Here is a 26,670-nt window from a genome sequence, read left to right on the forward strand (position 1 = left end):
TTAGGTGAAAGTTTACAGCTCAAGTTAATTTCTCATTCAAAAATTTATACACATATTGTTTTGTGACATTAGTTGCAATCCCCACAATGTGACAGCACACTCCCCCTTTCTACCCCGGGTTTCTTATTTGTGTCCATTCAACCAGTTCCTGTCCCTTCCTGCCTTCTCATCCTGCCTCTGGACAGGAGCCGCCCATCTGGTCTCCTGTATCTGGTTGAACTAAGAAGCACATTCTTCACAAGTATTATGTTTTATAGTCCAGTCCAATCTTTGTCTGAAAAGTGGGCTTTGGGAATGGTTTTAGTTCTGGGTTAACAGAGCGTCCGTGGGCCGTAGTTTCGGAGGTTTCTCCAGTCTCTGTCAGACCATTAAGTCTGGTCTTTTTACGTGAATTTCAGTTCTGCTCCATGCTTTTCTCCCACTCTGTCTGGGACTCTCTGTTGTGTTCCTGTCAGGGCAGTCATTGGTGGTAGCCGGGCACTATCTAGTTCTTGTCAGCCAAGCTCTTAATCACTGCACCACCAGGGCTCCATTTTATGCTTACATGTATGTATTCACACATTCTCATATGAACTTTTTATTTGCATAAATGAAATCATTTTTTTTTTCTGTGACTTCACTAAATAGTACTCTGTAGACTTGTCAGTACTTACAGATTAGTCTTATTTTTTCTTAATAGCTCTATACTCATCAAACTAGAGAATGAGGAGACTTGTGTTTTTGCATTCTTGGTAGTAAATGTAAAATTTTTGCAATGCAATTAAATAATAATTTAAAATTCATGTACCCTTTCTTCAAACAATCCTATTCATTGTAATTTATCTTGAAGATACAGTTAATCAGTTATTTAAGGATATCCTGCTAGTATGTTAGACTAGCAAAAGTCTGGTCTGTCTTTGTTAATAGAATATAAGTACTATGGAGGGCAGGGAATCATGTCCGCTTCTTTGTTATTTTGTTATTCCTTTCTCACTGCTTAGCACAATGACTGGTAAATACAATTTTGCTCAACAAATATTTACTTAATAATCTTCATAAGGGGCTAGTTAAGTACATGCATACAATGGAAGAGTAGGTAGCTGTTAAAAAATGCTGTGGTTGTTCAGTGGTAGAATTCTCACCTTCCATGTGGGAGACTAGGGTTTGATTTCTGGCCAATACACCTCATGTGCAGTCACCACCTGTCTGTCAGTAGAGGCTTGTGTGTTGCTATGATGCTGAACAGGTCTCAGCAGAGCTTCCAGACTAAGACAGATTAAGAATAAAGGCCTGACGATCTACTTCCGAAAATCAGACAGTGAGAACCCTATGAATCACAATGGTCTAATCTATAACCGATTATGGGGATGGCACAGGACCAGGCAGCATTTTGTTCCATTGTGCATGGGGTTGCCATCAGTAGGGGTTGACTTGACAGCAGCTAACATCAGTAACAACAGTGTATTAGTGGTATGGAAAAATATCCAAGATATACTGTTAATAAAGCAAGTTGCAGAAAAGTATGTGTAGTCTGACTTCATCTGTACACAAGCTGAGGAGGAAGGATATAAATATACATATATATAAATATGTAGGCAATGTCTACAAATCTACATAATAATCTGCTAATGGTGGTTATATCTGGGGAATGGAATTGGAGAAGTCAAGTTAAAAATTTCTTGGAAATTAAATCTGGGATATTTAAATCAGGTTTATACATAGTGGTTTCTACTTTATTCAGGGTAGTTTAAAACTTTTTGAGTTTTTATTTCTTGAAACTAAATGCTGTGGGAGAAAAACAGGTTAAGAGTATTTGGCAACTATCTCCAAATATTGCCTGTTAACCACCCCCCACCCCCAACAAAGGTGAATCTTGTCATACAGATGCCAAGGCAATTAGATGTGGTTTATTAAAATATTAAAAATAAGTTTGTTTTGTTTTATTAAATGAACATTTTATTGAGTACATGTACTGTGTAAATGGAGACCCTACTATTGTAGGTTATAGGGGAGATAATGTAGAATCATAGAGTGTCTAGCTGAAATAAATATTAGAGATCTGAATATTTAGCCTATCGGAGTTGGAGACTCAGTGAAGTGATTTATCACATAATTGCTTATCTGTCATCAAAGTCAGGTCTGAGATTTTTAGCTGTATGCATATTTTTAAAAACCAGGTTTTCAGTTTCAAAATTTACTGTACAACTTCAGCAAGTTTAATGTTTTCAGGATAAAAATTATTTATGTTCTCTTTTAATTTCAAGTGCACTCTTATAAGTCAGTACTGTGGGTACACTTTTTTGACAAGGTTAGTCAGGTATATCATTTTGGTAGAATAACTACACATCCTGGGTGCCTAAGACAGTCCTGGTTTATACCTGTCCTTCCAACATAGTTGCAAAAAGTGCTTTCTTTCATTCTCAGAAGTATCTGGGTACAGACAATGTAGTACATGGCTACCTCAGTTACTGCCAGTTTATTGAATATGAAAGGATCTAAACAGTGCCAGGCTGAATGTTGTGGATTGAATTTGTCTCCCCAAAATGTTTTGAAGTCCTGGCCCCCATACCTGTGGATATGATCCTGTTTGGAAATAGGGTTTTTCTTTTATTATGTTGATGAGGCCATACCAGAGTAGGGTGGGTTTTAAACTTCAACGTCTGAGTTATAAAAAGAGTAGAATAGATACAGAGACATACACAGGAGGAAGACAGACACCAAGGAACACCAAGGAACACCAAGGAACTCCCAGGGCTACTGACAAGAAAGGACCTCTCCTTAGAGCCATGCCCTGGGTTCAGACTTGTAGCCTTATGTATTGTGAGCATATAAATTTCCTGTTCTTTAAAGCCACCCACTTGTGTTTTTTTGTTATGGTACACTAGGTAACTAAGACAGCGGAGGTTTTAGATTATGAGTCTAAATAATTGCAGTGCAGGCTGTGCTAAATGCAGAAGTGCTGCTGTAGTTTTGAATGGGAAAAATAATTTCTGCTAAGTTTGGTAGGTGTCTTAGTTATCTAGTGTTGCTATAACAGAAATACCACAAGTGGATAGCTTTAACAAACAGAAATTTATTTTCTCACATTTAGGAGGCTAGAAGTTCAAATTCAGGGAGCCTGCTCCAGGGGAAGACTTTCTCTCTTTGTCAGCTCTGGGGGAAGGTCCTTGTCATCAATCTTTCCCTGGCTCTAGGAGCTTCTCAGCAAAGGGACTCCGAGTCCAAAGGATGTGCTCTGCTCCCAGTGCTTCTTTCTTGGTGGTATGAGATCCCTATCTCTGCTCATTTCTCTCTCCTTTTATCTCTTGTAAGATAAAAGGTGATGCAGGCCACACCCCAGGGAAACTCCCCTTACGTTGGATCAGGACTATGACCTGAGTAAGGGTGTTGTATCCCTTCCTAATCCTCTTGAACATAACCTAATCTTGCCTCATTAACCACAGGCGAAGATTAAGATTTACAATGTATAGGAAAATTACGTCTGATCACAAAATGGAGGACAACTGCACAATACTGGGTATCATGGCCTAGTCAAGTTGGCACATAATTTTTGGGGACGCTATTTAATCCATGACAGTAGGTATGGGCAAAAACACCAAATACTGGAGAAAACTAAGAAAGTTAACACCCTTGAAAATTCCAGTGCCTCAACAAAAAAATCACAAGACACACAGAACAGAGAAGCAATGGCCTGTCCAAATAAACAGGACAAAGGGAGTGAAAGTGCACCTAGGGATGACCAAATAATGAAAAAAATGGGAGAATATAGTACAATAACATTAAACGTAATTAAAGAACTAAGGGAAGACGTAGACAAAGAGCTAAAAGAATAAGGAAAACAATCCGCAAACAAAATTAGGATGTAAAAACTGCAGCTGAAAGGGGGACAGTAACTAAAATGAGAAACACAGTAGAAGGACTTACCAGCAACGGTAATCAGGCAGAAGAAAGAATCATCAAATTAGAGGATAAAATAGTTAAAATTAACAGATGCTGAAGAGCAACATGAACGGAGGCTCAAGAAGGCTGAGCACAGTTTAATGGAATTATGGGACAACAAGAGACCTAACATATGCATCATGGAAATTCCAGAAGGAGAAGAGAGACAGAAAGAGACAGAAAGAATATTTGAAGAAATAATGACAGAAAATTTCCCCAATTTGGTGAAGGACACAAATCTACAAATCCAAGAGGCTCAAAGAACCCCAAGCAGGATAAACTCTAAGAGATCTACAACAAGATACACTATAGTTAAGCTCTCAAAGATTAAAGAAAGAATACTGAAAGCAGTGAGAGAGAAGCAGTCACATACAAAGGATCCCCAGTAGATTAAATGCAAATTTCTCTTCAGAAACATGGGAGGTTAGAAGGCAATGGAATGATATATTTAAAATGCTGGAAAGAAAAGAAAAATGTTAACCAAGAATATTATACCTAGTGAAACCATCCTTCAAGAATGAGGATGAAATTAAAACATTCTCAGAATAAAGCAGAAGCTGAGAGAGTTCATATCTACCAGACTGGCCCTACAGAAATTACTAATGGGAGTTCCGTAGCTGGATGGGAAAAGACTAGAAGGTAGTGCATAATGCAAAGCTATACATAAAAAGAAATATCCCTAACAAAGGGAGATGCGTAGGCAAGTAAGTATAAGGGCTAGTAATAAATTATTCATGCTTGAATATTCTAAATGATTTATTCTTCATCTTTTTAAATAACAAATATGTAAAAAGCAAGTATAAAATTGTTACAGGGCACGTGAAATATAGAGAGGTAATGATAACAAAAGAAGGGAGAGGGATGGTACAGATACAGAATTTCTTGTATGTTACTAAAGTTAAGTTGGTGCCAACTTACCCTAGAATGTTATAAATACAAGCTGTTAAATATAATATTCATGGTAACCACTAAGAAAATATATTTAAAAAGATAAACAAAAGGAAAGCCTCACTACAATAAACAAACAAAACACAAAAGGAAAGGTTCACTACGATAAACAAACAAAACACAGAAGTGAGTAGTATTAAAGGACAAAGAAGGCATAAGACATGAAAAAAAATAACAAAATGGCAGAAGTAAGTCACTTCTAATGAGTAATTACTGTAAATGAAAATGGACTAAATATGTCAATCAAAAGGCAGAGAGTGGCAGAATAGATTATAAAAAACATGATCCAACTGTATGCTGTTTACAAGAAACACATGTTAAACCCAAGGACAAAACTAGGTTGAAAATGAAAGGATGGAAGAACTATTCCATGCAAATAATATCCAAAAGAGAGCTGGGATGGCAATCTTAGTATCAAAGTAGACTTTAATTCAAACTCTGTCAGAAGAGATAAAGATGGATATTATATAGTGATAAAAGGGCCAATTAAGAAGATTTAACAATCATAAATATACATGCACTCAACATTGGGGCACCTAAATATATAAAACAAACACTGATAGAATTGAAGGGAGAAACAGTACTACAGTAATAGTTGGAGATTTCAGTATACCACTTTCAGTATTGGACAGAACATCTAGAAAGAAGATCAACAAAGGAACAGAGGACCTGAATGACACTATAAACCAACTAGACTTAATAGACATATATAGAACACACCACCCGAAAACAGTACAATACACATTTTACTCCAGTGCATATGGGTCCTTCTCCAGGACAGACCACATGTTAGGTCACAAGCAAGTCTCGATAAATTAAAAGATTGAAATCATACAAAGTATGCTGTCTGACCACAATGAAGTGAAGCTAGAAATCAGTAACAGAAAAAACCCTGGAAAATACACAAACATAATGGAAATGAAACAACACACTGTTAAACTACCAATGAGTCAAGGAAGAAATCAAAAGAAAAATTACAGATTTCACAGATTTCTCAGAGTCAAATGAAGATGAAAGTACAGCATACCAAAACTTGTGGGATGCAGTGAAGGCAGTACTCAGAGGGAAACTTATGGCAACAAATGCCTACGTGAAGAGAGAAGAAAGATTTCAAATCAGCAGCCTAAACTCAACAATGCTAGGAACTAGAAAGAGAAGAACAAACTAAGCCCAAACTTACTAGAAGAACGGAAATAACAAAAGATCAGAGTAGAAATAAATAAAATGGCAACAAGCTGGATAATCTAGACGAAATGGACAAATCCTTAGAAGCACACAACCTACTCAAACTGACTCGAGGAAATGGAAAGTCTCAACAGACCCATAACAAGTGAAGAGATTGAATCAGTGATGAAAAATCTGTCAACCCCCTAAAAAAAGTCCTGGACCAGATGACTTCACTGAGGAATTCTACTAAACATTTAGAGAAGACTTGACACCAGTACCATTTAAACTCTTTGGAAAGATAGAGAAGGTGGGAATATTCCCTAATTCATTCTATGAAGCAAACATGACCCTATTACCCAAACCAGACAAAGACACCACAAGAAAAGAAAACTACAGGCCAGTATCTCTTATGAATATAAATGCAAAAATCCTCAGCAAAATACTGGCGAACAGAATCCAACAGCATATTAAAAGTGTTATACACCATGACTGTCATGGAATGAATTGTGTCCCCCAAAACTGTATGTCATCTTGGCTGGGCCATGATTCTCACTTGTTTGGCAGTTACATAATTATGTAATCATCCCCCATGATGTGATCAGCCTGTCAATTACAAGGGGATCAGGGTGGGTTGCAGTAGCCTTACTCAGGTCACAGCTCTGATCCGATGGAAAGGGAGTTTCCCTGGGGTGTGGCCTGCATCACCTTTTATCTTACAAGAGATAAAAGGAGAGAGAAGTGAGCAGAGAGAAAGGACCTGACTACTACCAAGAAAGAAGAGCTGGGAGTGGAGCATCCTTTGGACCTGGGGTTTCTGTGGTGAGAACCTCCTAGACTCAGGGAAAGATTGATGCCAAGACACATGTAGATCTCCAAGGAATCCTGGGCCCACAGATGTTGAAAGGAGACAAGGACCTTCCCCCAGAGCCGACAGAGAAAGCCTACCCCTAGAGCTGGCACCCTGAATTCAGATTTCTAGCCCCCTAAACTGTGAGAGAATAAATTTCTGTCAAAGCCATCCGCTTGTGGTATTTCTGTTATAGCAGCACTAGATAACTAAGACAGTGACCAAGCAGAATTTACTCCAGGAATGCAGGGATGGTTCAGCATTAGAAAATCGATCAACGTAATACACCACGTCATTAGAACAAACGAAAAGAACCACATGATCATCTCTGTGGATGCAGAAAAAGCACTTGATAAAATCCAACACCGTTTCTTGATGAAAACCCTAAAAAAGATTGGAGTAGAAGGAAAATTCCTCAATATCTTTCAGGGCATATATGAAAAGCCAACATTCAACATAATACTTAATGGTGAAAGACTGAGAGCTTTGCCCTTGAAATCGGGAATAAGACAAGGGTGCCTCCTTTCACCACTTCTGTTTAGCATTGTATTAGAAGTCCTAGCCAGAACAGTAAGACAAGAAAAAGAAATGAAAGATACCAGATTGGGAAAGAAGAAGTAAAATTATCTCTATTCGTGGATGATATGATCCTGTATATAGAAAAGCTCAAAGAGGCCACAAGAAAACTTCTAGAGCTAATAGAGGAATTTAGCAAAGTCGCAGGGTACAAGGTCAACAAACAAAAATCACTTGGGTGTCTATACACCAGCAATGAGAAATATGAAAGAGAAGTTAGGGAAACAGTTCCATTTACAGTAACATCTAAGAGAATAAAATACCTAGAATAAATATAACCAGAGACATGAAGGATTTATACAATGAAAACTATAAAACACTTCTGAAAGAGGTTAAAGAAGACTTAAATAAATGCAAAGATAGTCCATGTTCATGGATTGGAAGACTTAATTTTGTTAAGATGTCAATACTGCCCAAAGTGATCTATAGTTCAACGCAATCCTGATCAAAATTCCAACAGCCTTTGCAGAAAGAAAAATCATTCCTCAACTTTGTACAGAATGGCAAGACGCCCTGAATAGCTAAAGCAATGAAAGAGAAGAACAAAGTAGGAGGACTCACACTTCTGATTTTAAAACATACTGTACAGCTACAGTAATCAGAACAGCCTGGTACTGGTATAACAATAGACACATAGACCAGTGGAATAGAATTGACAGTCCAGAAATAAACCCACACATCGATGGTCAGCTGATTTTTGACAAGGGCGCTAACTCCGTTTGATGGGGAAAGAAGAGTCTCTTCAATAAATGGTGCTGGGAAAATTGGATTTCTACATGCAGAAAAATGAAACAGGATACGTGCCTCACACCACACAAAAACAAATTCAAAATGGATTAAGGACCTAAATGTGCAAACTAAAACCATAAAATTCTTAGAAGAACAAGCAGGGGCAACACTGTCAGGCCTAGCTTTTAACAATGGATTATCTAATATAATAGCAAAAGCACAAACAGCAAAATATGAAGTAAATAAATGAGACCTCATAAAAATTTAAAAGTTTTGCTCATCTAAAGACTTTACTAAAAAAGTGAAAAGATAAGCTACTGACTGGGAGAATATCTTCAGAAACCATATATCCAACAGGACCTAATAACCAAAATATTTATAAAACTTCGACAACTTAACAAAAAGACAACCCAATCATAAAATGGGCAAAGGACTTGAATAGACATTTCACCAGAGGATATTCAAATGGCCACCAAACACATGGAAAGATGCTCAGCATCATTAGCCATCAGAGAGATGCAAATCAAAACCACAATGAAGTAAAATACCATTTAACTCCCACTAGGATGGTAAGATTAAAAAAAAACAAAAACAAAATAACAAATGTTGGCGAGGATGTGGGGAAATTGGAACCCTTCCCCATTGCTGTTGGGACTGCAAAATGGTACAGCAGTGTAAAACAGTATGGCACTTCCTCAAAAAACTAAAAATAGAACTACCATATAACCCAGCAATTTCACTCTTAGGTATTTACCCAAAAGACTAGAAAGCAGAGACTCAAACAAACTTGTACACCAATGTTCATTGCAGCACTATTCATAGTAGCCAAAAGAGAAAAAACCTAAATGCCCATCAACAGGTGAATAAATAAATATGTGGTACATACATACAGCGGAATACTGCTCAGCCAGTAGGAGAAATGAAGTCTTGATACATGCTACAGTATGGATGGAGCTAGAAGACATTATGCTGAGTGAAATAAGTCAATTCCAAAAGGTCAAATATTGTATGGCCTCACTTACATAAAAAGACAAGAAAAGGCAAATGTATATAGAGAACAAAGTCTGTTAGTGCTTAACCAGGGGTGGGAGGGAGGGGGAGATGGAGGGGTTAATGGTGATGGAAATATCACACTGATTAAGGGTGGAGTTGCACAGCCAGTTATAATTGCTGTCAATAAGTTATACACTTGTAAAAAGTTGAATTGACAAAAGTTGTGTGATAGATATATTTATAACAATGACAAAGAAAAGGGAAAGAGTAGCTGCTGAGGCTGCTTATGTATGACAACCATAAACCTCACGGGATTTGGTTCTTGGTTTGGAGGTTTAGGGTCATGGTTTCATGGGACATGCCAGTTAATTGGCCTAGAAACATGTTTAGTGCCTCTGTTCTATCTCCTCGTTCATTGCTTAGTGCCTGGGGTCTTAAAAGCTTACAAGCAGGAATCCAAGGGACAACAGTTGGTCTCTGTTTACCTGGAGCAATAGAAGAAGGAGAGTCAGGAACAGAAGGAGGGTATTGAATGTGTGGCTAATTGTCTCCATGAACAACTCCTGCTTTGCCATGAGAACAGAAGAACTGGATCGTGCCTGGCTACCATCACTGAACATTTTGATCAAAGATTCCATAGAAGAATCCTGATGAAAAGGGAGAAAATGCAAATCAGAATTTCAGAATATCATGGACTCCAGACTTCCTGGAGCCATGAAGGTTGAATGAACCCCTGAAACTTGCCTTGAGATAATCTTTAAGCCTTACACCAAAAATATTCCCTGAAGTCTTAAAACCAAATAATAGTTTAGCTTAACTAATAGAGAATACCTGCCTTGGGCATTATGCTCTTTTAAGAAGTACCTTATGACATCAGATTGACAACAGCAACTTGAAAGATTAGATGGAAACCTTAAGGGACAATGACTTTATGTTAATGGAAGAAGAAAAGAGGGTGAGAATGGTTATACAACTCAAAGAATGTAATCAGTGTCACAAAATGATACATGTGGAAACTGTTGAATTGGTGTATGTTTTGCTGTATATATCCTCAACAACAAAATAAATAAAACAGAGGGATTCTCTGTGTAAATCTAAGGTTATGATCAGAGTCTGCTTAGGTTAAGAGAGTTTGCCCCCATTACTATTGAGTTGTGCTATAGTAAATGCTCTGTTTTTAGACAGCTTTGAAGAGGTGGAATGTAATTGAAGTATGATGAGTTTGTTTCATTCTTGCCAGAAGTCATGACTTTTAAGACTGGAACTTGTGAGAGCCACCTAATAACTTAGTGCCTCCTTACAATTTTTGATGGGTGGCAGTAAAGTAGAAGTCCTAAAAATAGCCCTTCTGGACACAAAGATGGATTTAGAGATTAACAGAGAGCAAGCTTGAATTTGCATTTGATGCTATTATTTTGTTTTAAAGAAAGAATCCATTATGCAGTGCTAAAACACCAGAAGGAGGATAGTATGTCTGAATATTTTTTAATTGGTAGCTATATTTAAAAGATGCTAAATTATACAATAATGTCATATTTGGCAGAGTCTCACTTGAGTCTAAAAAACATCACTGACAATCTGGCTGCTTATATACTTGATGTCCTATAGTTTCCATGCTGGATGAGTGTACTTTCACTGTAGGTAGTGTAGTTAGCGCTGACAGTATCTCCCAATTGGTGCATATTTAAGAGATCATCAGAAATAAAAAAGTACAGTATAATTTTATATGCATTTTTGAGAAGTGTTTTTCTTTGGTACTAGTGTTTTCAATAATACTGCCTCATAACTGCTGTAATATTGTCCTAATATCTTTAGCTATAGGCATATCTTAAAAAACAACCAGAATTATTCTCTGAATTTCCACTTACTGAGTATCCACCTGAGCATTGTAGACCCCAGATGATAAAATGAATGTGAGAGGCTTTGTATGTGGATTCCAGTTTGATAATTTTTAGAGTTCCTCTTTAGTTTGCATTCCTTTACAAATCGGAGTAGTTGTAGTTTGTTTAGAAGTTTAGTTCTGTTAAAGATCTTGATTAGAGACTACTCGGATTCTATTACTTTTTATAAAATCTGAGGTAATAAAAACGGCTAGAATTTGGACTTCTGAATCTTTTAAAACTCCTAATGCTATTTCTCCCTTGGCTACATCTTAGACAATTGGTTATGATCAGAGTTAATGTAAATCACTAAGCACTTTGGAACAAAGTCAGTTTTCTCCTTTTATTGGCCTAAATGGGTGATGAACAAAAATACCATTACATATTTTGTCTGCCTTCTTTCCTCTGGGATGTTGAAATCTATTTAGGAGATAGCATTTTGGTTTAGGATGAAAGGAGAGAAGGCTTTCTTTTTACTGGACTCACTGCTGTGGTAGATGCGTCATTAACATCTGGCACACCTTTTTTAATGAGTGCTTTTGATGACAGGAAAGAGTCAGATGACTTCCTTAAAATTGAAACATCTCTCCTGCACATAAGAATGGGAGGAGTATTTTATGTTCATTTTATTTTATAATTTCCTTCAGTTGTTTGCATAAGTCACTTGTTTAAACCAGCAATTCATTGCAGCAACTGCTGCTTATCAGAACATTCTCACACAGACTGAAAAACTCCGTAATAGGGTGTGTTCCCATATTATCACATTAGTTCTTCTCTACCTTTGGGACTTAATTCCTCAGGGGTGGAGCTCTAAAGTCTGTAGGATCACTCACCTGTATCTCTTATTCCCTTGCATTGCAATTGTTTGAATACTTAAAATACATAGCCTAGACAAAGTTGTTCCTGAGTCCAAGTTTCACATTGCATTTTGCCCCAACCAGTGGCCTAGCTATCCACCAACAATGCTGATGGGCATTTCAAGTATTTGAGTAGCTTTGAATTATTTCATTTAGGAGTATGTTACTCTCACACAACTAGGCAGACAGGTACCATGTTCATAAGTCACAACTTCAGTTGGGCCTCTGACTGCTGGGTAATCCTATTAGGTTTCTCTGGTGTATTCCCTTTCCTTCCCTGTATATCTGTTATTTTAAACCTTCATGTTCCTCAAACCTAGAATTCCCTTACTTTCAGCAGATTATCTCATTTCCCAATTCATTGGAATTTTGAGATTCTTCTTGTGATCTAATGCCTGGTTAGTTTTTTGGTGACGGAACCCTGGTGGCACAGGGGTGAAGAGCTCGGCTGCTAACCAAAAGGTTGGCAGTTTGAATCCACCAGCTACTCCTTGGAAACCCCATGAGACAGTTCTACTCTGTCCTGCAGGGTCACTATGAGTTGGAATCAACTTGATGGCAATGGGTTTGGTTTTTTGGAGGGGGCTATGGTGTTAAACGTTTGTTAGATATTATGGTTTGTAATTATGTATTAGATCAAACCTGTTAATTGTGCTATTAAAATCCTTTATATGCAAACCCACTGCCATTGCATCGATTCCAACTCATCAACCATGTAGGACAGAGTAGAACTGCCCCATAGGGTTTCCAAGGCTGTAAATCTTTACGAAAGCAGACTGCTACATCTTTCTCCCACGGAGGAGCTGGTGGGTTTGAACTACCGACTTTTCGGTTAGCAGCCAAGTGTTTTAACCACTGTTCCACCAGAGCTCCTAAAATCCTTTATAGCCGTACTTAATGTTTGTTTACTTAATCTGTCAGTTTCTAAGAAAGTATGATTGTAGATTTGTTCAGTTCTTGTATTTTTAACTATTATTGCTTTATCTTTAGAAGCTGTGTTGTTAATGCATTAAGAGTTATGACTTATCTTCTTGGTGGATTACTGTGTTCATCAAATCTAAGGCACATGGATTATAAAATGCATCCTGATTTCAGGGATGTTAAAATGTGAAAAAGTGCATCTTAGAATCAAGAAAACATGGTATTCATTTTATCAGCAGGAAACATTCATTTTGCCCTGGTTGATGCTTGTTGCCTTTAATTCTGTTTTGCCTGATACTGATAATACTGTACCTACTTTCTTTTTAATAGCATTGCTTGATACATATCTTCTTTTATTTTCAAAGTTGTTCGTGTCCTTTTGTTTTAGGGTTTTCTACTGCAGACAGATTTATGCTTACCGTCTTTGCTGAATCCTACCATCTTAATTTGTTTCTTTTTATCAAATGGTAACCCTTAAAAATTTGACACACATATTTAGCCATATTTTTTCTAGCAACACTTAGGATCAATCATGACCTCTTTCCCCTCAGCAGATAATTAAAAAATTTCATCATGTGTTCAGTACCATCTTGCTTATATACTGTGTCTTCCCCCCGAACTATATTCTCTGGGCTACAATTTCTACATTCTTGGATTTGTTGTTTTTAATTTATTTTGCTAGAGTATACTTTATAGTGGAGCCCTGGTGGTGTAGTGGTTAAGTGATACAGCTGATAACCACAAAGGTCAGCAGGTCAAATCCACCAGCAGCTCCTTAGAAACCTATGGAGCAGTTCTGTTCTGTCCTGTAGGGTTGCTATAGGTCAGAATCGACTCCACGGCAGTGGGTTTGGGTTTTTTTGGATACATTGTAGTATATTTCTCAAAGAAATGGTGTGACTAAATTTTTCTAAACTTTACCTATCTGGAAATACATTATCTGCCCTCATATAAAGTTTCATTGTTTTTTAGCTAGCATACTGTTTAAGAATCCATTTCTTGTTCACTTAACTCAATTAACTTTAGTTCCTCATTTACCTTACACTTTACCATTTAAGTTGTTTTGCCCATAAGATGCCATTCCCTTCCACTAGGACTAAATGCTGTATATCTTTCAAGGCCCAGTTTTAAATGTTGCCTCAACGAAGATGCTCTTGGTGATTTTCCAGTGGAAAGAAATCTCTCCCTTTTCCCCTTCTTTTACAATTATATGACCTCCATTCTAACACTTTCTACATTACGTGTAGTATAGTCATTTAATACATACCATTTATTCCCTATTAAGTTGTAAGATCACTGAGAGAAGAATTTCTGTCTCATTTATCTTTAAAATCTTAGCATTGCACGATATGTACCTTTTCAATAAATATTATTTAATAAATAATAACTGTATTTCTTTAATTTGTTTTTAATTTATAAATACAACTATTTAAATCAGTTTCTACATCAGAGTTGCTTATTTATTGTAAATATTTGTGTGGATTTTATTTAAATATGAGTGGAGAACTTGAGCATATCTGTTTTCATCCTGCTATTGAGATTAATATTTATGAATATCCAGGAAATGGCAAATACTTGGAGAACTAAATTAGATAGGAGCTCTTCATTATACTGGCATCAGTGAAGGTATATGAATTTCCATGAATATTTCAAGGCAATTCAGGATATTTGGGAGTCATTCACATGTTAAATATTATTTTGATTTCTTCTTTTTACAGATACATAATACGAATTGTAATGTGGAAGATGATTCCCAAATCAAAAGTAGGCAGCAAATAAATAATTGTTTCTGTCACCAACTCGGAAGGAAAACAGCTTATCTATCAAGTCTTAAAATTCGTGTTGCAGTTTCACAAAGTAAATTGATTGTACAGGAGCTTTCTTCTCAAACAGTAACAGTGAGATCTGTGCCCTTTCAAGCAAATGATATGTTAAAAAGGAGCCCTGGTGGCACAGCAGTTAAGTGCTCAGCTGCAAACAGAAAGGTCAGCATTTTGAACCTGCCAGGTGCTCTGTGAGAGAGAGATGTGGCAGTCTGCTTCCGCAAAGATTTGCAGCCTTGGGAACCCTGTGGGTCAGTTCTGCTCTGTCCTGTAGGGTCACTATGAGTTGGAATCAACTCAACAGCAGTGGGTTTGGGTTTTTTTTTGTTTTTTGTTTTTTAAATGTTAAACATGGAATCCTTGGGATTTATTTTTGTCTATTTCAGAAAAATCCTAGACTCTTCCCCTATGCAGTCATTAACTTTACAGTAACCCTTACCGTCTTTAGCAATAGGACATTCTCTTTCTCACAAGATATGTTATTCTACTGTTGAATAGAATTTTAAATTTTAAAAAATTATTCCTTATTTTAAACTAAGATCTGCCTCTTTGTTTTCTAAAGCTTCTTTCCTACCTATAATTTGAACCCACAGAATCTATAAAAATCTTACGATTTTTCCCAACAACTCCCATGGCAGCTGTTGTGGGCATCGAGCAGAGTGGGATAAGGCATAGACAGTGAGCTCTAGCTGTTTGTTTGAATGAGTCTCCTGAAAGCAGAATGTTTATAAACCAGATTGTAACAGTTATAAGAGGATGCTAAGCCTAAATCATCACCATCGTGTAGCATTATTCCTCTGCTTTAATTTTCTTTAATTCAGTGTCATTATTTTTAAATTTGGACATATTGGTGAGTTTATACTAGTTTGAGAAGGGGTGGTGGAAATATATATCTTTTTCTTATGTGTCTTCATGAAATATGCTTAATCTGTTGAGAGACGCCGTTGGGAACAACCAGTATACAGTCTAAACTCGTTGCGACTGCCACATAGTTTTCAGTGGCTTCTATATGTTACAAATTACTCTCAGGAGCAAATAATATACAGCTCTTCTCACATTCTGTTAGTGTTTTTATTTTTAATAAAGTGCTATGATTAATAGCCTAGTGTAATTGTTGTTTCCCTGTTGAGTGTAAATGCTTCATTTGAATGTCTTTAATCTGAGGGAACAGTTGCTTTATTGAACTCTTGTTGTTTTTCTGTGTTTCTCAAGATTTCTTGATTGCTTTCTTTGAGCTGTTTGCAATGGGGAAAAATGAGCTTCTCTATCAGAATCATGAAGTAGGACCCAGTAGAGAAATTTTAAGCGTGAATACTGACATACTTGGACATTCATACATATATTTTTTATGATAATTTCAGAATGGGACAACTTTCCCCAATACCTATAGCAATTCTGGTTGACTTTCCAGTGATGATTATAAAGGTAGCTTATCTCTTTGGCCTACTGGCCTTGTGATGATGTTGCTTTGTAGATGCTGTCTGAAACGCCAGGGTGCTTTCACTAAGTCTTTTTTTTTTTTTTTTTTGCAAATCGAACTTAAAGTGTAAGGTAAGACGAGATGGAGAAAAAGAAATTATTGAATAGTTGAGAAATTGTGAGCTGAGTTTTTACAAGAATATGGTACCCCCACTTATCAATAGGAGAGCTATTTTTTGTTTTTGCTCTTGAAGTGGTGATACTCTTCAGCTTGCTTATTCCTAGATCCATTCCCAAAAAATTGGCTGAGATTAGAAGTGTTTCCTGTGGTCTTAGAGCAATTTTCCTTTCGTTCAGAGATCCAGAGTACAGGTTAGACTTCATCATTACCCACCATTAAATGTGGGGGGGGGGAGGGAACCATTGCCGTCAAGTCGATTCTGACTCATAGGGACCTTATAGGACAGAGTGGGACTTCCTATTCTCATATTATCCCTGAAGTGCTACCAATTCTATGAGGTCAGTTGAGCTGAGTCTCATCCATCTGTCCCTCTGGAGGTAGTTAGATTAACTCTGCTCCGTTAAATAATTTACTTTTCTTCTTCCACCTTCTTTCTTCATATATTTTGGGTGATCAGAGATATTTCTTATTGTCATCCAAAATGGAGCTTGTGTTCCTGTTTATTGTTTAGGGGTATTTTTAAAGTGGCAGACACAGAAATGTGTTTGGCTTTCCATCCTAAAACTGAAGTCCAAATAGCCTTTCAGAAGATTATTTGGCAGCATCTCTCAAACTTTCAAGTAGGCATACCTTTGGCTCAGCATTTTTACTTCTAGGAATTCATCCTACAGAAATATTTACATGTGTACACAAAGATTCCTGTATAAGAACATTCATAGAAACACTGCTTGTAGTAGCTCCCCCCCTCAAAAAAAAAAAGTAAGTATTGGAAGCAGCTAAATGTAATCATCAAGGGAGTGATTAAATGAATTGTGATAGATCTATATTTATGCAGTGTGATGCAGTAATTGCGAATATTGAAGTTTGTACATATACTGACATGGGAAGCTCTTACAGACATATTTAAGTCGTATGGGAGTTTGCAGATCAACATGTGTCTTGTCATTCCATTCTCATTTATTTGTGCATGTAAGTGTATAACTGAAAAGAAAAAAAATATTTGGAAGGCTATACACAAACTGTTAACAGTAGGATTTTGGAGATGATGAAAAGGGGAACTTGAATCCTTGTGCTTTGAATACATCTGTACTGTATGGATTATTTTTATAACAAGCGTATTATCTTGTAATTGTTAATTTAAAAGTAAGAAATAGACTGCTTAGAGGAGTGAGCAACCATTGAAGTTTTCAGGCAGAGTCTGTTTTAAAAGGGCTCCTGTGCTGTTTGTTGGTTTGGACTCAGTGTCCTTCCTTCTAGATTTCTTTTCATGGTGGATCTCAGGGCATTTCAGAAGTCTAAAACTAAAATCCGTTGCCGTCAAGTCAATTCCGACTCATAGCGACCCTACAGGACAGAGTAGAACTGCCTCATAGGGTTTCCAAGGCTGTAATCTTTATGGAAGCAGACTGCTACATCTTTCTCCCAAGGAGCACCTGGTGTGTTTGAACTGCTGACCTTTTGGTTAGCAGCTGAATGCTTTAACCACTGCACCACCAGGGCTTCGCAAACAACTAGCCTCACATTATTAAGGTTTGTTCAGTTTGTTCATGTTCTCATTGCTGCCATATTTCAACCTACAGGATACTTTCCTACCTTCTTTAATGGTTTCAGTCACCCTGTGGCTTGTCTTCTCTCCATTCTGTTCACCAGCGCTGTCTTCTGTGATTTCAGCTTGACCACATTGACATCTCAGTTCCTGGACACCAATGTACATTCTGCTTCATCTACCCAGTATCTTACCCACTATCATAGTACGTTTGCTTGAAACTATTCTCCCCCTCCTCTTCTACACAGAAATCCTCTATAATCATAGTCTTCTACCTCTTCCTCCTTGACACTTAAAGAATCTCTTCTTCTTCTGTAGCAAGATCTTCATTCTCTTTATCCCTTTATAGTCCTGAATTCATCAGCCCCCTTACAGTTTTATCTACCTCTGTATTCACCATGTGCTGAACCTCTTGACCTCTTTGATCATGCCAATGCCCAAATCTATGACACTTCTGCTACTATTCGCTTTCTTCAGCTGTCAGCTCAGTATGGGGGAGGGAGATCAAAATTGTTATCTAGGGCCATAAAAATATATGCTTCCCCATGTCATCTGGACTCTCAGATATCCTATTTAAGTATAGTTATAATCATCTCTTTTTATCTCTAATATTGTAAACTTTTTTCTATTCCCTCAGGCTCCAAATCCTAATTGCCTGTGTCTCTATAGTCTTTGAGGAGCCCTGGTGGCGCAGTGGTCGCAGTGCTTGGCTGCTAACCGAAAGGTCGGCGATCAAACTCACTAGCTGCTTTTAGGAGAAAGATGTGACAGTCTGCTTCCGTAAACATTACAGTCTTAGAAACGCTATGAGACAGTTCTACTCTGTCCTGTAGGGTCGCTATATGAGTTGGGATCAACTCAATGACGATGTTTTTTTTTGTTTTTGTTTTTGTTTTTGTTTTTTAAGTCTTTGGATGGCTTTGCTTCACAGGTCATTGAAAAAAGTCAAACCTCTTATCAGTTTCTGCAGCCTCCTTCTCCACCTCAAAATGTCTATCACTTTAACAAATAAAGTGCAAGGAGAAAAAAAAAAAATGAGGGAGATGAAGTTTATAGACTAAAACAGACTTAAAGGATGTATCAGTCAAATACAGTTTGTGGACCTTGTTTGGATTCTGATTCAAATAAACTGACTTAGAGAGAAACAACATGGAAATTTAAGCACTGACTAGCTATCTGATGATACTGAAGAATTATTGTTCATTTTTTAAGGTATGATAATGATACTGTGATTATTTTTAAGTCCTTGAAGATATTCAGAGATATTTTTATATCCTGAAGTTTTTTTTAGGGCTTACTTCAAAACAATCTGGAATCCAGTGTGGTAGGGGCAGGAAAGTGGGAGGGTGATGAAATAAGAAAGGCCATGTGTATCGTGTAGCTTTGTGGTGGGTATGTGGGTATTCATTATACTGTTCTCTCTACTTTTGTGCATGTTTAATGTTTTCCATAATTTTTTTTAAATATATCTCTAGACCCTTCACTCACCTTTAAAATTTTTCATCTCTTCCTCCTCCTCTCCCATCTCTCCCATCTCACAGGTAGTGATAATCCTGTGTGTTTCTAAGACTAAACCTCTAACTATGCTCTGGATCCTGTCCCCTCCCACTTACCCTAATTTTACCAGTTCTCTCTCCCTCTTGCATCTTTACTTCTCAATCCTCTTAGGTTATAAACATATTAAGACTTCCATTATTCCAAAGAAGCCTTTACTCACACTTTTCTCTGCCCCTTGGAACTGTTCTTCTAGCTTTTTTTATTGACAAGCTTCTCAGAAGCTCAAAGTCTTACATCTTTTTATCTATTTGCACTATTGACTTACATATCCATAACACTACTGGTGTTTGATAGGTCACCCATTTAATACAAATCATTGAATTGATCTCACTTCTTAGCTTTGTTGTCTTATAATCAGTGTTTTATATTCTTAATCATTTTCTCCTATCATCTTTTAAAATTACCTCAGTTGACATTGCATTATCTTGGCTTTTCTCTCACCCTGTTCATTCTCAGCTTCTGTTAGAGTCTCTTCCTTCCAGCCCTTTCAGGCAGACTTTCACCCATATCTCAGCATTTGTTTTTCTGCTCACCCATCCTAGATCTACTCTTCCAGCTGCAACTAACAACTCTTTATAGGTGACTTTCTAATCTGCGAGTCAAATTCTGATCCACATTTATAACTGCTAACTATAACATTATAACAGTTCCATGGTTATAATGCTTATACTTTATACTCAACTCCAGGGATTCCATTGATCTCCCAGGTTTAAAAAGCTTGGATTCAGGCTTGACTCAAATCTCCCCATTATGCTGTACCTCCAACTCCCAAGCTGTATTGATTCTAACTTCCCAGTCTTCACAAATCTATTCCTTTTCCTCATACCCTACTGCCCAACTTTAGGCCCTCAGAACCTCATTCTGCAGTTACCTCCAAATCAGTCTCCCTGTTTTCTGTCTCTTTAACTCTACCCTGTTTTTTGCATCTCCATCAAATTAATCTTCCTACTAACCTGTTGACATCAAGTCGATTCCAACTCATAGCGACCCTATAGAACAGAGTAGAACTGCCCCATAGGGTTTCCAAGGAGCAGCTGGTAGATTCGAACTGCTGACCTTTTGATTAGCAGCCAAGCTCTTAACCATTATACCATCAGGGCTCCAGTATTCCTACTGCTCTGCTTTAATCATATCACTTTACTCAGAAACATGTTACTTACCAAATAATATTCAGACTTTTTAGCGTAGTATTTAGGGCACCCTCCAAAGCTGCTCTCCAACACACACATACACATACATACAACCAAAATACCTTTCTAGCCCTATCTCCCATTCCTTCCCTACATGTACCCTAAACCAAATGGAATTGTTGTTGTTGTTAGGTGCCATTGAGTTGGTTCTGACACATACTGACCCTGTGTACAACAGAACGAAATACTGCCTGGTCCTGCGCCATCCTCACATCGTTGCAGTTGAGCCCATTGTTGCAGCCACTGTGTCGGCCCGTCTCGTTGAGGGTCTTCCTCTTTTTCATGGACCCTCTACTTTACCAAGCATGATGTCCTTCTCCAGGGACTGGTCCCTCCTGATAACGTGTCCAAAGTACATGAGACAAAGTCTTGCCATTCTCACTTTTAAGGAGCACTCTGGCTGTACTTCTTCCAAGACAGATTTGTTCATTTTTCTGGCAGTCCATGGTATATTCTATATTCTTCTTCAACATCATAATTCAAATGCATCAGTTCTTCTTTGGTCTTCCTTATTCATTGTCCAGCTTTCACATGTATATGAGGTGATTGAAAATACCATGTCTTAGGTCAGGTGCACCTTAGTCCTCAAAGTAACATCTTTGCTTTTTAACATTTTAAAGAGACATTTTGCAGCAGATTTGCCGAGTGCAATAGGTGGTTTAATTTTTTGACTGCTGCTTCCATGGCCGTTGATTGTGGGTTCAAGTTAAATGAAATCCTTAGCTGTGATATTTTCTCCATGTATCATGATGTTGCTTATTGGTCCAGTTGTAAGGATTTTTGTTTTCTGTATGTTGAGGTATAATCCATACTGAAGACGTCCTTGTTTTGCTGTCAATTTTAGGGGGAAGTGTAGAATCATAAAGTTTTTTAACCACGTAATACCTTAGATATCATTTAATCTAGGGTTCACCAAACTGGATTACTATTAGGGGGAAAAAGAGATTCCATGATCAAATAAGAGTGGGAAGTGCTAGGTTAACAAATTAAACTAGAATTACTAGGGGTCCTTAACATGTATGCCTGGCCAATCTCCACAGTCTTCCAAATTTGATTCTAACCTATTGTTGTATACCTATTATATTAACATCTTCCAAAAGTAATGTTCTATGTGACTGAATACATTCATGGGAAATAACCAATTTGATAGAATTCTTTACATGAGGAAATGAAAGACTGGTGAGATAGAAAATTTTCCATGACACTTGCTTACTTTTCAATGGAGTACAGAAACTTTTGAAAGAAGTTTCAAAACTAATCTGTTTTCAAAAGAAGATTATGAAAAAGGAACAGAATTTGGTTTTCATAAAGAAAACTTAAATGTGCCTGCTCACAGCTCACTTGGATGATGTGAGTCGGTATTGAATTAGGATAACTGGATCCACTTAACCAAGGGCAATATGCCCAGCATGGAATTAAATGTATCTGTACCTTCAGAAGCTGTTTCAATTGCATGGATATATTGGTTAAACTTCTCATTGTAAACTACTACAAGTTTCACTTTGTCAACCACAAATCTAATGTGTCATTAAAGCTAGAGTCGTCAATTATAGTGTAGTTGGATTTTGAAAGTGAATTCTCAAAAAATGAAGAGTGGCTCTGATGACGCGTTCAATTATCTTAAAGTTAGATTAGGAGAATCGTAATCTTTCTTCAGAATCTTACACAGATTATTTCTGTTAGTCCTACTTAGGAGTCTGTTGAGATCATTATGTTTCAGTGGCAGTGCCAGTGTGACACTGCTGCCAAGAATCTGAGCCAGCAGGTTGAAGCTAACAGTGTTTTTGACGTCTCATACCTTTTCTCAAAGAGCTTCTGGTTTAATAAGGATACACACGCACGCGCACACACACACACATTCTCTCTCTCCTATTATAAGAGAAATAATATAAGTGCTAGGAAGTACAACAAAAGTGCTGTAGTATCACATAGGGTAGAGCATTGAATTACAACTGAGAAAAACGAAGATTTCATGGAGAAGGTGGCACTTGAGTAAGTCTTGAAGCAGTAGAGGGATTCCAGAGCCGATTTTCATGTGCAAATTTCACAGTTGCCTTTGAATTGAGTCAGGTTTACCATGGTGTTATTGCTCTAAATAGTGATGTAAACAAAGGTAGAGAAGCTGGGAAGTCCATTCTTGTTCAGTAACCAGGCAAATTCAGAGCACAGCATATCCAGTAAGTAAGGCTGGAAAGCTAGGATAGGACCAGTGTTTGGAGGATCTTGAACACTATGCTGAGGTGTTTGGACTTTACTTTGTAGGTAGTTTTGGAGCATAAGAGTGACATGATCAGGTCTTTATTTTAGGAGTGAACTCTGGTGGCAGAAAGATTGGTGGCAGAAGGGAAGGAAGCTAACTGTAACTAGCATAGCTCTTAACCTAATCAGACCCTCCGCCCCCAAAGAATCAAAAATTTTACTATATCTGGCCTACAGATCTGTGTATTTAATTTACGCTTTGGGCCACTTCATAATTAATTGGCATTTGTAAAATCTTTGAGTAAATTCTGAACATTTTTATTTTGTGAAGACTTCAGATAGGTTGATTTTGAGCTCAGGTGTTTTGAGCAAAAGAAATATCTTTGGACTCTGTTAACTATTGCAGTTTTACATTAGAAAAAAATGCATTTAATAGTTTCAACTAACCAGTCCAAGCCATTTCTCTCATTTTTTTTAACAGCTTTATTGAAGTGTGATTTACATACCGTAAAATTGACCCACTGTAAGTGTACAATTAGTGATTTTTAGTAAATTTATAGAGCTATGTAATCATCACCACAGTACAGTTTTACAACATCTTCCACCACCTCAGTACATTCCCTTGTGCCTATTTGTAGTCAGTACCCACTCCCACCCTAGCCCCAGGTAATCGATGATTTGCTTTCTATCTTTATAAAAATACCTTTTGTAGTCATTTTATATAGGGGGAATCATATACAGTCTTTTGTGACTGGCTTCTTTCATTTAGCATAATTTTTTTTTATTGTACGTTAGATGAAGGTTTACAGAGCAAATTAGTTTCTTATTAAACAGTTAATACACATATTGTTTTGTAACATTGGTTGCCAACCCCACGACATGTCAGCACTCTCCCCTGACACGTCAACACTCTCCCCTTTTCGACCTTGGGTTCCCAGTTACCAGCTTTACTGTCCCCTCCTGCCCTCTTGTCCTTGCCCTTGGGCTGGTGTTCTCATTTAACTTCCCCCCGCCCCTTTTTTATAGGCCTGTCTAATCTTTGGCTGAAGGGTAAACCTCAGGAGTGACTTCAGTGCTAAATTAAAAGGATGTCCGGGGGCTGTACTCTCAGGGTTTCTCCAGTCTCTGTCAAACCAGTAAGTCTAGTCTTTTTTTGTGAGTTAGAAGTTTGTTCTACTTTTTTGTCCAGTTCCGTCCGGGACCCTCTATTGTGATCCCTGTCGGTGGTGGTAGCTGGGTACCATCTAGTTGTGCTGGACTCATTCTGGTGGAGGCTGTGGTAGTTGTGGTCCGTTAGTCCTTTGGACTAATCTTTCCTTTATGTCTTTGGTTTTCTTCATTCTCCCTTGCTTCCAACAGGGTGGGACCAGTGGAGTATCTTAGATGGCCGCTCACAGGCTTTTAAGACCTCAGATGCTACTCACCAAAGTAGGATGTAGAACATTTTCTTTATAAACTATGTTATGCCAATTGAGCTAGTTGTCCGCCGAGACCGTGGTCCCCAGCCCTCAGCCCAGTAATTCGGTTCCTCTGGGAGTTTGGATGTGTCTGTGAAGCTTCCATGACCTTGCCTTGGTCAAGTTGTGCTGAGCTCAGGTGTATTTAGCATAATTTTTTGAGATCACTGTAGCATGTATCAGTATTTTGTTTCTTTTTATTGCTGAATATATTCCATTATATGGATGCACATAGTTTTATTTTGGGGCCCTAGTGGCACAGTGGTTAAGAGTTCGGCTGCTAACCAAAAGGTCGGCAGTTCAAATCCACCAGCCGCTCCTTGGAAACCCTATGGGGCAGTTCTACTCTGTCCTATAGGATCACTACGAGTCAGAATTGACTTAATGGCAGTTGGTTTGGTTTTTTGGTTTTATACTTTTATTTATCCACTTACCAGTTAATAGACATTTGGATTTTTTCCAGATTTTGGCAATTCTGAATAATTGCTACTGTGAGTGCTCTTATGCATGTCTTTGTGTAGATATTTGTTTTTATTTCTTTTGGGTGGATTCCTGGGAGTAGAATTGCTGGGTCATATGCTAAGTTTATATTCTACTTTTTAAGAAACTGTCAGTAAAACTGTCTCTGTTTATAGATGACATGATCTTGTTGTGGGGTTTATAATTAATTAAAGAAACTGGCTTTTGTTCTTTATTCCTGAGAGGTAACCTCTAAAACCTTGGAATTTCCCTAGTGATTAGAGTCTTTGTTATTCATGGAGGGGCTCTAGACCATACCTATCTCACAAGTTATGCTAATGAGGTAACAGTTAGGTAGGGACTGGTAAGGCCAGAAGATTCACCAGATGTTGTAAGCCCAACCTCACCTCAGTGGAGGGAGCTAGAGGTTGGATTCAACCACGTGGGCAATGATTCACAGCAGTCATGCCGTGTAGTGAGACCCAGCAGAAACTCTGCACACTGAATCTCCATGAACTTTCTGGTTAGTGAAAAACATCGGTGCTTGGAAGGGTAACCCGTCCGTTTTTCAGGACATGGAAGCTCCATGCATTGGGGACCTTCCTAGACCTTGTCCTGTGTGAATTATTGAACGCAAGGGAATAGTGGGAGCCAGCGGTCAGAAATGAGGGTATCATGGGAACCCCTAAGCTTGCAGCTGGTTTCTGAAGTGTTGGGCAGACTTGGCAATCTGGAGGATTGTGCTCCTTAACTTGTATATAGAAAACCCTAAGGAATCCACTAAAAAACTATTAGAACTAATAAATTAGTTCAACAAGATTTAGAATCAGTATGCAGAAATCACTTCCTGGCCACAGTAGTGCCACTACTGATCATCTAGCACTAGGCCTGGAATTTTCATGTTTTCCTCTCTGCCTCTTTCCTACTAATTTGCCTGTCAAGGTTATGACAATGCAATTCTTATGAACCCCTTTAGTTCAAAAATGTGAGATTAAATTTGTACTTTGTGGCTCAGTTCCAGAATTGGAATTGTCCAACGATAGACTGAGCTGCCTTTAAAAAAACCCCAAAGCCAAACACATGGTCGTCGAGTTGATTCTGACTCATAGCGACCCTAAAGCAGACTTAGGAGGTGATAAAGTCACCCATGATGATAGCTGTACAAACAGAGGCTTTCGGATAGTAAAGTTTTGCTCACTCTTGCTTCATCTATCCCGTACAGTCCCTGAGGGCTGCAAGCTGTTTTAATATACATTGCAGTGAGGATCATAAACAGATAAACAACCTGCATATTGTTTTTTTGTAGCTTTTGAATTTTAGATTCAAGATTTTATACTGTCATAGTTAAATGAATTAATAAGGTGGCAAATGAAGGATAACTGAGTGAAGTGAGAAAGGTTGGTAAACTTCCCTGGATATTAGAGAACAGAGTTTAATGTTAGACTAAAATTGACGATGTGACTGTTAAAGCCCTGTTATCTAAGCCTGTCTACAGAGTTGAAGACACAGAGCTCTGCAGTGAGGTCACTATAGTCTCGGACCTATGGTGATTGTAACTAGGCTCATCCATACTACGCACATTATTTCATACTCTGATAAAGTAGAAGAAAATATTGAGGTCTTATCCTATATGGGAGCCCTGGTGACCCAGTGGTTAAGCGTTCAGCTGCTAACCAAAAGTTAGGCAGTTCAAATCCACCGGCCACTCCTTGGAAACCTTCGGGACAGTTCTCCTCTGTCCTGTAGGGTCGCTATGAGTTGGTATCGATGTGACAGCAATGGGTTTGGTTTTATCTTTTGTATCATATATGAAACTTTCATATGCAGCTTGACAGATACTGCATGCTGCTGTCAGGATTATAAAAATCACCTGGGCACTGCTGTGTCCTTCTGTGAGATGTTTTATTCTCAGCCATCACACCTTCCCACCCCCTCCCTTGCCCACTACCATTACAGTGATCAGAAAGTCTGCTTGCTCTACAGTGATGTGTCTTGAATAGTGC

The 26,670-nt window shown here is 37.9% G+C and overlaps 1 protein-coding gene across 1 annotated transcript in view; it reads left to right on the top strand.

Annotated features, from left to right (window-relative positions):
• Positions 1 to 26,670, top strand: part of NEO1 (neogenin 1) — a 216,027-nt gene that overhangs the window by 122,851 nt on the left and 66,506 nt on the right. The window lies entirely within an intron of this gene.

This window comes from Trichechus manatus, unplaced genomic scaffold, assembly GCF_000243295.1.
Source record: "Trichechus manatus latirostris isolate Lorelei unplaced genomic scaffold, TriManLat1.0 scaffold00030, whole genome shotgun sequence".
In the NCBI taxonomy this organism is placed as follows: Eukaryota; Metazoa; Chordata; class Mammalia; order Sirenia; family Trichechidae; genus Trichechus; species Trichechus manatus.